Raw genomic sequence first — 12647 nt, 5'->3', positions numbered from 1 at the left:
ATTAATTGGTGACTTGCAACTCTCTATTTCATCTTGTAACTGCTTTCCGCTTGATTTCGCTGGCATCCAAACAGCCAAACCACATTTGGCGAAACTTAACCGTCACATTTGGCGAGAACCTCGATTCATCTGCTTTTTTGTTACAGGGTCGTAGCAACCCTAAAGCATCGTGTGGAGGATCGCGGGAGTCTGTCGTAATGTTCGTGGAACATTCTGAACCGAACGTGGCGGCCAGTTCAAAACGTTCGATCATATCCATGCTTTAGCGATTGTGTTTTCATTTTGTGCTGTTTCTGTAGAATTAATAATTTTGTAATAAGTGTGTAACTGCATCGGAAGCAATTCTTTTGGATTACACTGAAAATTAAAGACCAGAAATATTTGGATATATTGATTCCTCGAAAAACACGTAAGTTGCACATCTTATTAATAAAAATTTTTCTTAATCGTTTATTCACTGCTTAGACCGTAGATTTTCAAATTTATGGCCGTGATAAACAAGGGAAGTGTAAAATGATTGAGAACGCAGCTCTACCAAGCATTTCATTATTATTATTATTTCTTTAATAAACTATACTAAGAAACTAAAGTTTTATGCATACAAAATAACATTTTATATTAAAATGATTATATATTGAATCAAGGCAGCTCGACATTTAAAGTATTAATTGTAATGCCGTATATATCATTGTTTATCATCATCTATATCATTTTTGTACCGTATAAAATTGCCAATGTATATTATAGACACTTTCGAAATATGAAATGGTTTCGAGAGTTCTAAATCTTAGCCATGATTGACCGTTTCATTTTAACCCTCTGAAAGACTCGGGTATTTGGATCCTTCACGAAGACCTGTAAGCCTTTGTTAGCTAAATTTGTATATTTACTTATTTTAGTCTCTATTGTCATAAATTTCTTTATTAACATGGCATTTTTATTACTGAAGAAAATAATAAAACGAAATGCCGAGCGACAAAAAAATCTCATGACAAGATAAATACGGTCATGGTCCTAACAGTGTTTTTAAGATAAAATATGCAGAATATTTTTAGTGGCTGTAATAGGTGTACTATGTACTTTCAGATATCCAGGTTAATGCCGGGTAACAAGTCACGGATAACTGAAAAACACGAATAATCTAAACTATCAATTTTCATACTGCATATTTATTTCTAAAAAATAAATAAATAATTTTACTACAAAAATTTTATTTACAAAAAATAAATAATTTTACTTCGTTTAAAAATTTATTGAATTTCACTACGTATTTTTCGAAGTGCTATTTTCTCATTGTACTGGAACTCCCTTTGCTCGACGAAGTTTAGTCAGTAAAAGTCGTTACTGTCTAGGGCCAATGTAATTGTCAATATATTTTTCTCTCATATTTTCAGAATGACTTTCTGCCTCCTTCTGTTCTGGTGACAGTTGAAACGATATCCGCATCATTCGAGCCTTGAAAGCTCGACTCTGTCGAATCGCTCATCGAATCATTCCTCGACGATTTCTCTGTCGACATTCTCCAAGAATTTTACATTTTCATTTTTTTTCACTTACAACTTCAGCTATTGCATCGACTTCTTTATAATAGATCCCAGGCCATCCAGGTCCCAGATTTATATATCCCAGGTCTAGGAACCGGGAGACCGCGTTAAAAGTTAGATTTCGTTATTTATTCTTTTTTTTTTTTTTTTTTTTTTTTTTTTTTTTTTAAGTTTGACATTGTCAAAATATAAATATTTTCGTCATTTTAAACACTTCATACACTAATTACAGTGTGTAATTGGAAGTCACATACTTCCTATTACACAGTGTAATTGGAAGTATATGACTATGACTAACAATTGCTAAAATAAAAGCCGGGTGAGGGGTAGGGTGTATATTTCAACGTTGTACGCCTAAAATCGTTTTAGGCGAGGCGCATACGTTCGAACGCACGTACAAACGTCACGAAAAAATCCGTTTTTAATCTATACATTAGTTAGGCAAGATACATATGTACATAATTACAGACAGAGGTCACGAAAATGTCTATTTTTAATTTAATTAATAATTAAAGCCATTTTACAGTCTGCTTTGTTAAAGAAAGTCCTTTATTTTGTCTGTACATACAGATGTTACGCAAAACACTAGTCGGTATGAATTCGGGAACGATCAAAATGGATATTTCCTTTGAAGTATGATACTCGAAACTTTTCGCGATTACATTACTTCGTACAAGGCAGTAAAAAACTACTTTTATTCCAGCTGTGGTATTTATCAACGCTATCTGTATTCTTTCTTGTTTAATTTATAAAATAAACTTTAAAATATCTAAATTTAAATAAATGTATAGGTTTTTCGAATTTGGAAAAGGAGGAGGACGATCGTTGAGTAATAGTGAAAGGGGTGCATGGGGCAAAAAAATTTCAAACCACTGGGATGTAAATTAAGAAAACTTCGTGGGATTATTAATTAAGTATTTTTAGACTTTGAAAAGTAATAAATAAGTATTGTGGAAAATCTTTCGGCTTACCAAATGTAACAGGATTTTAAATTAAAGACATTGGTAAATCACGAAAGAATATCATTGAATGATATTTAAGGGAAAACTACCTCGACTTATTTTAATTCATTTCTTAACGGACTACTCAACACAAATTGAAATTGGCGCCAAAAACAGCAAATTTTGGAATCAAATATCTCGGACAATTTTTTTTTCGCACGAGTGTCAAACGTTTTGTACGTTATGACAAAATGTTTCTAGAGAAAATTGTGAGGACTGGAAGAACGGATAATAAATTAACCTTCGTAATTTTTACAAAATTGATTCCTTCAAATTTAAAAATACGAAAACATGAACCTTTGCGTCGTTTAAAACATGTTATAATCGGATGCATATGTCTACGCCCAACGATTGTGGAATATAGAGTCGGATAAGGAGTTTTGAGGTTAGGTTATATATGCAACCTATATCACTAGTAAAATAGTGAGTGCTTAATACGTGTTGCTTTGGTCTTTGAATGTTTTCTTAAATCCTGTAAATCTTATTATTAAATGAAACATCACAGTTATCAACAAATGAGCCTTTACTCGAATGAGTATCACAAGCCTAACATTTTCTGAAACTCTTTCAAAGATAAATGAACTGATTAGAAACATCCAAAGAGAGTATGAAAAATGCGTGAATTTTAGAGATAATTGACAATAGATTGTCTTTAAGTTGCTCATGAAATTCCATCGTTGTCTTTTTGTTTTATCGATGCACTAATTTGGTAATTAGCTAGAGCTGACTGAATCTGTCAAAAATATTTCCTTCATTTATGTTTTATTTTTTAGCTGTTAAATAAATCAGTTCGTAATTTTTGTAGTTTTTTTCGGTTAAAATCATTTAAATAACATGCAAAATGTTCTTGACTGATCTCTTTTGGTTTAACTATTGTTAAACTAAAAGTCAGCAACTGTTAAAGGCAGATTAAACACTTTATACAGTATGTTGATGTGATTATAGATAGAATCTTAATAGCATTTCGAGTGGATGAAACCTCTAAAGTTCGTTAGATCATCTTGGGCTGAACTCGCCTACTAGTGGCTGAATGGATAAGATCACTAAACACCTGTAGTTAGATCCGGGTTCTAATCCTGGAGAACGAGTTGACTGCATAGGCATTTTGATAATTTTTCACATATGCTACTTCCGCGAACGGCCGAGCGGTAAAGTCGCTGATCACTGGTAGTTTGAGCTGGATTTAACTTCAGGCGAACATGCTTTTGTAATTTTCACCATGCGTAACGTAAATATGAGGCCAGGTTCTCTTATAAAATCCTACACGTAGGCATCCCTCCCCTTAGGCAGATAGCCCTGTATGCTATGTCATAAATCAAAAACAAACCTTCCTGCGAACAGGCTGGCTGCATGGAAATTTCCTTGTGCATGACGTGAATATCAGCCCGTTTCCCTTAATCAGTCTCGAAAAACTTCACGAAGGCATCTCTTTTGTAGGCACATAATTCTCGCGTGCTTTGCTAAAATTCATTACCATTGTAGCCTAAAATTCCATTCCATTAATTTAATCCATTTCCATTGTAGCCTAAAATACGAGTTAAATTAGTTCCATTTAAAAAGTTCTCCACGAAGGCATACTTTCTTGCCACGTAGCCCTTGCGTACTTTGCTCTAATTAAATTAACCAGCCAACAAGGAAGCGTTGGGAGAATTCTCGGCGACTGAATGTTCGTAAGCTGCACTTACAAATATGAGCTCTCTTTTTTTTTTTTTTTTTTTTTTTAAATCCTTTACGAAAACGCACCTTGTAAAAGAGTGTAGTTCTTGACTTTTCGCTGTAATAAACAGCCTACTTTCGGAACATTACTTAGTAAAGAATAATTTCGATAAAAAAAAACATGACTTAAAGTGTGCACCAATCATGATATAGATTTTTATTTCACCATTTCTCTCAACTGCAATTGTTCAGCTTTTAGAACTGTACATTAGTTTTAAACTGTTGAAAACCCTGATTTGGTCTTTTAGACTTTTAATTTTTTTTAAGACAAGGCACGATTGTGAACCGTCTTCGATTAATTCAGAATTAGCTAATGATGATTTCGTATAATTGAAATATTTTCTTATTTTGTTCAAAAAATAGAATAAAATTCGCTTTTGTCAACAAAACTGTCAGACTTGTGATGAACTGTAAGAACATTTTCCTGACCTTTTTCAGTCATGAATTTTGTTTTGGATTCAGTATAGTTTGGAATTCGCGGAAATAAATGGATGACAATGATTACAATATTAATAGTCAATTAAGACAGTTCGTTCTGTAAAATATTATGCAATTATTCGCGGAAATGAAGTAATTTTTTCCTAAACTATTATTATTAGAAACATTTGATTACACTGTGTATTTGGGACACTGGTTATAGAAAGATATATAAATTCCAACACGCTACTTCTTCATTCATCCGATTTCGCAAAAGGCGCCAAACGTTTTATAAAACTCGCTAACATATCATAACATGAAGGTTAACTGGTAGAAACTTGCTCTAGAGGTAGTTTGAATTATATAAATGAGATTTAAAATTAATTACGTCCGTAAAATAAATTACACTTTCATATAGTTTGTTTGAAAACCAGTTTTAACTTCGCCGTTCAACATTTCAATATGCTTCTCATGTTTATTGTGAAACAATTTGTTTTATTTGAATGTTCCAATTAAAGTTTTCAGATACTTTTTAACTAAAGCTTGAAGAGTGTTATGTATAACACGTTTTAATTTAATAGAATTATACTCCTTGGAAGGGTTAGGTTATGTTAAAATGCGTTTCTTAATGTTATGATAACATTTTTTACGACTATTGTATCGTTATTGATTAGATAAAAGTCACTTAAAATCCTGGGATGCTATGAATTGCTTATCTGAGTATGAGTTGTCAAAAAAGACTTTAAACTGATAAGAAACATAAAAGTGCTTTCGAAATTTATGCTACGATTTTATTATGTTTTCGTTGTGTTGTTATCGTATCACAATATAGCTATGTTGTTTTCATTTCCACATGATGTTTAAAAACCATCGTGAGGAATACAGCAAAAAACTATAATAATTAATAACTGCATAAAATGTTTAATATTAATCGCTTAGTTAATAATTTTTTAACATTTGATTCACAATCAAAAAAACTTCTGATGTGGACACCCCGTGACTTCCTTGCACGGCCTGTTAAATTATTAACATTTTTGGCTGCACTTTATTTAAACCTATTTTCTCGAATTACCCAACCTAAATTAACCGATCCCTCGAGCAAACTTCTTATAATTTTTTTTTCATAACAGGTATAAAACTATCCTAAATATAAGTATATAAACTAGGAGCAGGCATTAAAAGTCAGATTTCGTTATTTGTCCAAAATTATTTTTATTATTTTTTATAATTTGTCATTGCCCAAACGTGAATATATTCTTCGTTTGACCCCCTTCTGTGATTGGAAATATATGACCACGACCAATAAGCACGAGTACAAGCAATAGTTACACTAGTCAAAGTAGCAAGAACGTTAAAGACAACGCAAGGTAAAGCGCGAAGGTCCCAGTGCTCTCAATACTTCGAGGTCGGCACAACTAAAACTGAGAAATTGCAACTCCAACTAGCGCTCTATATGCATCGACTAGCTTGCATTATGCAAGTTTTTTTCCCGGCTGTTATAATGTATATTGCTTCGAGGAGAGCTTGAAGTAGACTGATTTCTGAACGTTTCTGCCTCCATGTACTGAACCTCCAACCCGCCTAACAATCAAGCGCATTGTTGACAAGTTTGAGGCGCATAGAACGATTTGCGATATTCACAAAGGAAGAGCGGGAAGAACGCCTACACAAGTCCTGCTTCGTCGGCTCTCGTGTTGGAAAAGTTTAAACCGTTACCAATAGAAGTCTGCACGGGAGATGGGGGTTAGCACTACAAGTATACGACGAATTTTGAAAAACGTCAAGTGAAAATGTTACATTCCGCGATTACGGCATGCGTCGTCGAATCGTCGAATGCAATTTTGTGAATGGTATCAGCAAATGGTAAGTAACGAGGAACAGTTTGTGACGAAGGTAGTGTGCTCTTATGAGGCGCAGTTTAAACTAAATGGGACAGTCAATCGACATAACTATGTCTACTGGTCTCCAGAAAATCCGCACGTCCATGTTGATAAGGTAGTGAATCTACCAGGGGTTACTGTCTGGTGTGAGCCTACAGCTCGAGGTTTTATAGGACCCTTCTTTGATGGTACTGTCACTGGAGAAGCGTACCTGTAAATGTTACGTACATTAATTTTACCAGGTGTACGTGAGCTTTATGGAGACGATGAGACGTTCTACCACTCCACTACCACCTAGAAGTACGAGCTTTCCTGGATGACAAACTGCAGGGACAATGGATTGGACAAAGAGGGCCCATTGCGTTCCCTCACCGTTCGCCAGATCTTAAAACCCCATGGACTTTTTCTTGTAAAGCACTGAGAAAAGTGAAGTGTATAGAATTAAGCTGCGCACGCTCGAGAACCTTCGCCAGAAGATTACAGAGGCATGTGGCTAGGTCACCATCGATACATTTATCGCTGTAGCTGAAACTACCTCTCGTCGTTCTGTTAGGTGTTTAGCTGTTAAGGACCAACATTTTGAGAATATCTAATGTAAATATATGCTTACTTGAAGGTTTGTAACACATGTCTGAACAACAATTAAATGTAAGTAAGAAATATGATATAAAGGTTTTTTTTCTGAAAAATGTATAATTTTTTTGGTGTACTCTGTATACTGTATAATATGATTCATTATTTTCATGAACATTTATGTATTGTTAGGGTTGTCGCCATCTAATTAGATTTCACGCCTATGTTTATGTTTGACGCTCAGTTGCGCTCCGTTAACAGAAAAGTACTAAAAGACATTATTAAATTTATAACTGCACTTATGGCTGCCCTCATACAGTGCAGCGTTCGAAAATACCATATTTTAGAAAATTTTGACTGATAAGCTTGTAAACGATTCTAGTTAGCATACGCGCAACATTGATTGAAAAACAAAATAGCTATATTATCGCGTTTCGTGGAATTTGTGGCAGCATCTAAAATTTTTTATCTCAGCATTCGAAAATAATATGACGGGTGATCCTTCTAAATTAATAAATATTGCAATAATAATAATTAATAAATATTAAAAGCTATTAATATAATCATGTTGAAACTTTTGACGCGCATGCCGGACGGCAATGCCTTCTGGAATCGTCTATTCAGAGTTCATGGAGTACATCGGAAGATACAGATTACAAACTTCTACCCACTTTTTGTTTTGACCCATAAATGTTTCTTTTGTGTTACGACAGCCTTTTATCTTACTCCGCAAACAAATAAAAAGTAATCCCACGTCCAAATTAGTCAAGTGTCACTTGCATTCTTTTCAGCGGTAACATCATCTCTAGAAATATAGAGTTCCATTACGTAACACTCGTGTTATCCCTTTTTAGGAACCTGAAAAATGTATTACCTCTTTCTCCTTGTTCACATTAGATCTCCCAATAAAATACTTATTTTTTAACTTTATTACTGTGTTTTCTATTATGTACGTACGTTTCTGTCCATTATGTTATTCTGTGTGAATTGAACGTTTTAAGAACAGAATATGTTCGAAACTTATTTTAGAACAAAGCTACTAGATGGGAAATAATGGCAATGATGACCGACGCATCTCAATTTATTTTGTTTAAAATATCATCTGCTTATTGAGCGAGACTGAAATAGAACTTCACTTGGTTTTATTTATTTAGTTGAAAAATATTTTAATTGATCTTCACGTTCTGAAAAAAAATTAATTAATCATTCTAATCTGAAAAATATTTGAATGGATTTTCGGAGTCTTGTATTGTGGAAATTAATTTTCCTTACAGTTTGAAAAATATTTGAATTGATCCTAGTGATCTGAAAAATATTTTAATGTATTTTCGGAGTCTGGAAAACATTTTGATTGATCCTCACAATGCTAAAAATATTTTGATTGGCCCTTATGCTCTGAAAACTCTTTTAATTACTTCTTATGATTTGAAATATATTTTAATTGATCTACAAGTTCTGAAAACTATTTTAGTCATTCTTACGATCTAAGGAATCTTTTAAATGAACTTTTAAGTTCTGAAAAATATTTCAATTGATTCTCACGCTTCGAAAAATCGCTACTTTTCCATTTCGCCTGCGAAATTCTCGCCAAGCAGACTTTATTGGTGACAACACACAGTATACCATACATAAAAAATGTTAACAAATGTTAGTTCTAAGAAAGTTTTACTTTAGAGGCATAAACATTTTAATATCGTTTAATTTTTTTTCAAATGGGTCTTTCGCTTCCCTTCTCCACATAAATTCCGAAAGATTACTTTTCAGAAGATGACGTACCGTTCCTCAGTGTTTCTTATTTTGCCGTTTAGAGATAGTCCATAATCTTTCTATTTTTTGTGTGTGCGTTCCAGTTTTCGGATTGGCAAACTTGTATTTAAAGTTCACTTTGAAATGTTCGAAACTTTCTTCTTTCAGTGCAGCATGATTTCTACGAATCCGAATATATTACAGTTCCTTTTTCTATATTTTCCTTAATTGCTTCTAATATAATGCTAATGGATCGGTTTGGCAGCTTCACAAGGAAACATTCGTTTGTTTCACGGCAAAGCTCCACTGTTGTGGTAGAATCCGTCTCGCATTGTTTTGGTGCTTCGTGAACATACTTTCATCCACTTCGGCGATCGTACCAGGTCCTCCTATTTTCTGCTGTTGAAGTTTAAACAAAAAAATGTATACAAACCTTGCACATGTAGTTAATCCAGTCATAAACTGTTCTGGAACTGATTTTCAACTGACTGATTTTCACAAAATTTAACGCTTTTGTTTTTTGCGCTGTATATAATCTTATTGAAATCAATACAGTAATAGCTGAACAGCTGCCAGTTACCATAAAATAATACTCAAAATATGTAATTCCGGGCAAATCCCAAATTTTCATCGGTTTTTCATCCATTTTTGACATTTTATCAGGGAAAGAATGCGACTGATAAAAAAATGCCTGCAACTTGTTTTGAAAATGTGGCGGTAAAAGGTTACCAGTTGATATATACCGTTTAGCGTCGGTTGTATCATTTTTGGCGACTTTATCGCTTGTACCGGCGAAATGGAAAAGTACCGAAAAATCTTTTAACATAATACTTATGATCCAAAGAATATTTTAATTCATTCTTACCATCTAAAAAATCTTTTAACAGATCTTTACGTTCTTAAAAGTCTTCTAATCAGTTCTTACGATCTAAAGAATATTTTAATTACTCCTTATGGTCTGAAAAATATTTTAATTTTTACGATCTAAAAAATTTTAATTGATCCTTATGATCTAAAAAGTATTTTAATTCATCCATCAGTACATACAGAGAAACGTGCTATAATATAGAGTTCTACATTATCAATGAATGCATTAATATTACAAATAGTAGAAATTGAGAACTAATGTTTTGGAATACCTCTTTTGTTTACGATTTTAACAATAAATTCTGCCTTTATGGGGCAGTTGGAAGGTTTTTCAACTGTAGTGCCATGTTCATATTTTCCTGATGCTCTTGTAAATCCTGATAATGAATCTTCTAAGGCTTCTTATCAATCTTTTATCTTCTTATAAAGCTTTTATAGGTATTACTAGAGTAAATGTTTAGAGTGAAGATAAGGAAAAACAGATAGTGACTCCTACTGAACAGGTAGTGAAGAAGAGGTAGTATTTACTGGAAGAAGCATTTATTTTCTTAATACCAATACTTTCAGACAGATGAATTTAAATTGTCACATTGTGGCAGCAGTATCGTACTGATGACAGACGAGAATAGACTTCAAAACATATTTTGAGTATTATTTTATGGTAACTGGCAGCTGTTCAGCTATTAATGTATTGATTTCAATAAGATTATATACAGCGCAAAAAACAAAAGCGTTCCCGTTTCACTTGCTGCACAACTTTAATATATCTTCAGTATTATAACAGTACATTGCAAAGCAGGGAAATAAATGGAGTCATTTAAAATGGTACATATTTAATTTTAATATTTCTGTGCACAATATACACTCTTTTGTGCCTAAATGCCAGCAATGTATACTTAAAAAAAAAGAAAAAGAAAGCTTTGAGTTTTTATATTACGATTTATTATTTATTATTATATATTAGGGACGTTTTTAATGCTTTATGTGTTACTTTTATTTATTAAATATCACGCTCTTTGCACTTGAATCACATAAAATTCAGTTCAACAGCAATATTACAAAATATTTAAAAACAGCATTTCCGATAGACAGCCTCGCGGCGTTGGAGATAGAATTTTGTTTTCCTGAACACTGTTGCCATTGCCCGCTTTGGAAGCATGAGTTTGTTAATCAAAAATTCTTTAAAGTTTTACAAAGTAGGAAATGGATAATAAAACAAATTCAAAATTCGGGCTTCCAGGTGCCCATGCCCAGGTGGAGGATTACGCTATTCAAAATTTGATGTCTCTAGGTACTTTGGGTACTGTCGTTTTTTCATAAAGCGAAAAACATACCTACATTTATGCAGTTTCTTCATTATTAAATTTCTTCAAATATAATACAAGGCGATAATATTTGGTGGCAATTGAAATATTTGAAAAGTTATACAGCCGTTTATAGTGATTCGACGCAAAATGCCGTTTCGAGACTAATAGACCTTCTGGGCTAACACTCCTTTGGGATAATAATATAGCGAGTATTAGAAAATATACAGCAACCCAAATAACCGGATGCCACCACAAAGAGCTATTATAGCGAATATAAAAAAAGTATGGCAACACAAATAAAAAGATGTTGCCACGAAATGTTATCGCTATAAATTACTTTTAAAGAAAAAATATTACGAATATAAAAAGAATGTGTGGCAACATTTAAAGCTTTTAAATAATCTTAACACTTCTAAATCGAAAATTCTAAAGTTATGCGGTACAAAATATTTTTTATTTCCACGGCTAAGTTTACTGCCATTTTGAGAAGCATACGATATTTTTCTTTTAAATTTAATTTGCCTATCATTGATTAAGAAGCTAAGAGATTTAAAAGCAGTAAATGCAGTTCTTTATTTTTTTATTAATTGCCAGCTAGACCTGTGAAATGAAATTAGCTGGATTTATTAAAAGAATTATATTTTCTTCTTTTTTATAGTAACTATTTTAAGCGGTCGGACGCGCCAACGAGTTATTATTTGAAAAATGAAACAAACAACGAAATGGTTCTACGCAAAAGTGTGGAAGGAGAATAAGACCGCTTGTGGGCTAAAAAATGTATGCCAGTACTTAATACTGTATCAAGAATTTTAAACATACGTTGCTTTTAAAATTTTGTGATTTCATTGTTGAATATTATGCAGGTCGGTTACATTTCGAGAAGAACAGATCTTTCAAAAGAGTGCTTCCGCATAAAGGTGCTTACACCTTTATGAAGATCATTTAGAGACTGTTTTATAATGGTGTCCTGTCATAAGCACGCCAGCCCCTTAAATCTCGCACTGTTCGAAAAGCTGTGATCCTGAAAGAGTTCCGAGGCATAAAGTTGCCTGAATCTGCTTTTTAAGTGTTCTGTAATAACGACGTCATCATCTTTACGTAGGTCTGCCATTTTTCGATATGACCAGAAGCTACATAAGAGTGCCGCGGCATGAAGGTGCCTGCACCTTTATGAAGAACAATTTCTAAATTGTAAAAGGCATGCTCCATAAAGGACCTTTATGCCACCTACGCAAGAAAAATTTTCTTCTGCTTCTCTGATTTGCAAAGCAAACGGGAATTCTTTTTGCACAGCTGTCTTTATAAATGTTGCTTTTTTCTTGTTAGAAATGAATCTGCATAAGAATCGAAGCACCTTCATGAACTTTGTTTTTCTGAGCAGTGGCCGACTTGAGTAAATGTCGTGGTATAAATGAGAGGGCACCATTATTGAGGTGTCTCAAATATTACTTCTGGAATTATATAACGATCTTCAGTCATATGCTTGAGAAATTTCTGGCCGTTTGGAAAGAATTGTAAATAATACACAAATGATCAACTTTTTACAATTCTAAACATTTCTGAGAACTTTGTAATACGAGCACAATTCCATTTCTG

At 33.2% G+C, this 12647-nt stretch overlaps 1 protein-coding gene across 2 annotated transcripts in view; it reads left to right on the top strand.

Annotated features, from left to right (window-relative positions):
- Nucleotides 1-218: 218 nt before the first annotated feature.
- LOC118194037 (rap guanine nucleotide exchange factor 2-like) overlaps nt 219-12647 on the top strand; it is a 648324-nt gene continuing 635895 nt past the window's right edge. The window contains exon 1 of one of the 2 annotated variants that reach the window (XM_085815114.1): nt 219-409. The gene's annotated coding sequence lies outside the window, so the exon portion shown is untranslated. The remainder of the gene's footprint in view (nt 410-12647) is intronic. The other variant, XM_085815113.1, reaches the window with a different exon arrangement.

Source organism: Stegodyphus dumicola, chromosome 4 (genome assembly GCF_044657685.1).
Source record: "Stegodyphus dumicola isolate Sdum_Otavi_A_Nest chromosome 4, ASM4465768v1".
In the NCBI taxonomy this organism is placed as follows: Eukaryota; Metazoa; Arthropoda; class Arachnida; order Araneae; family Eresidae; genus Stegodyphus; species Stegodyphus dumicola.
This window is presented reverse-complemented; position numbering and strand designations above follow the sequence as displayed.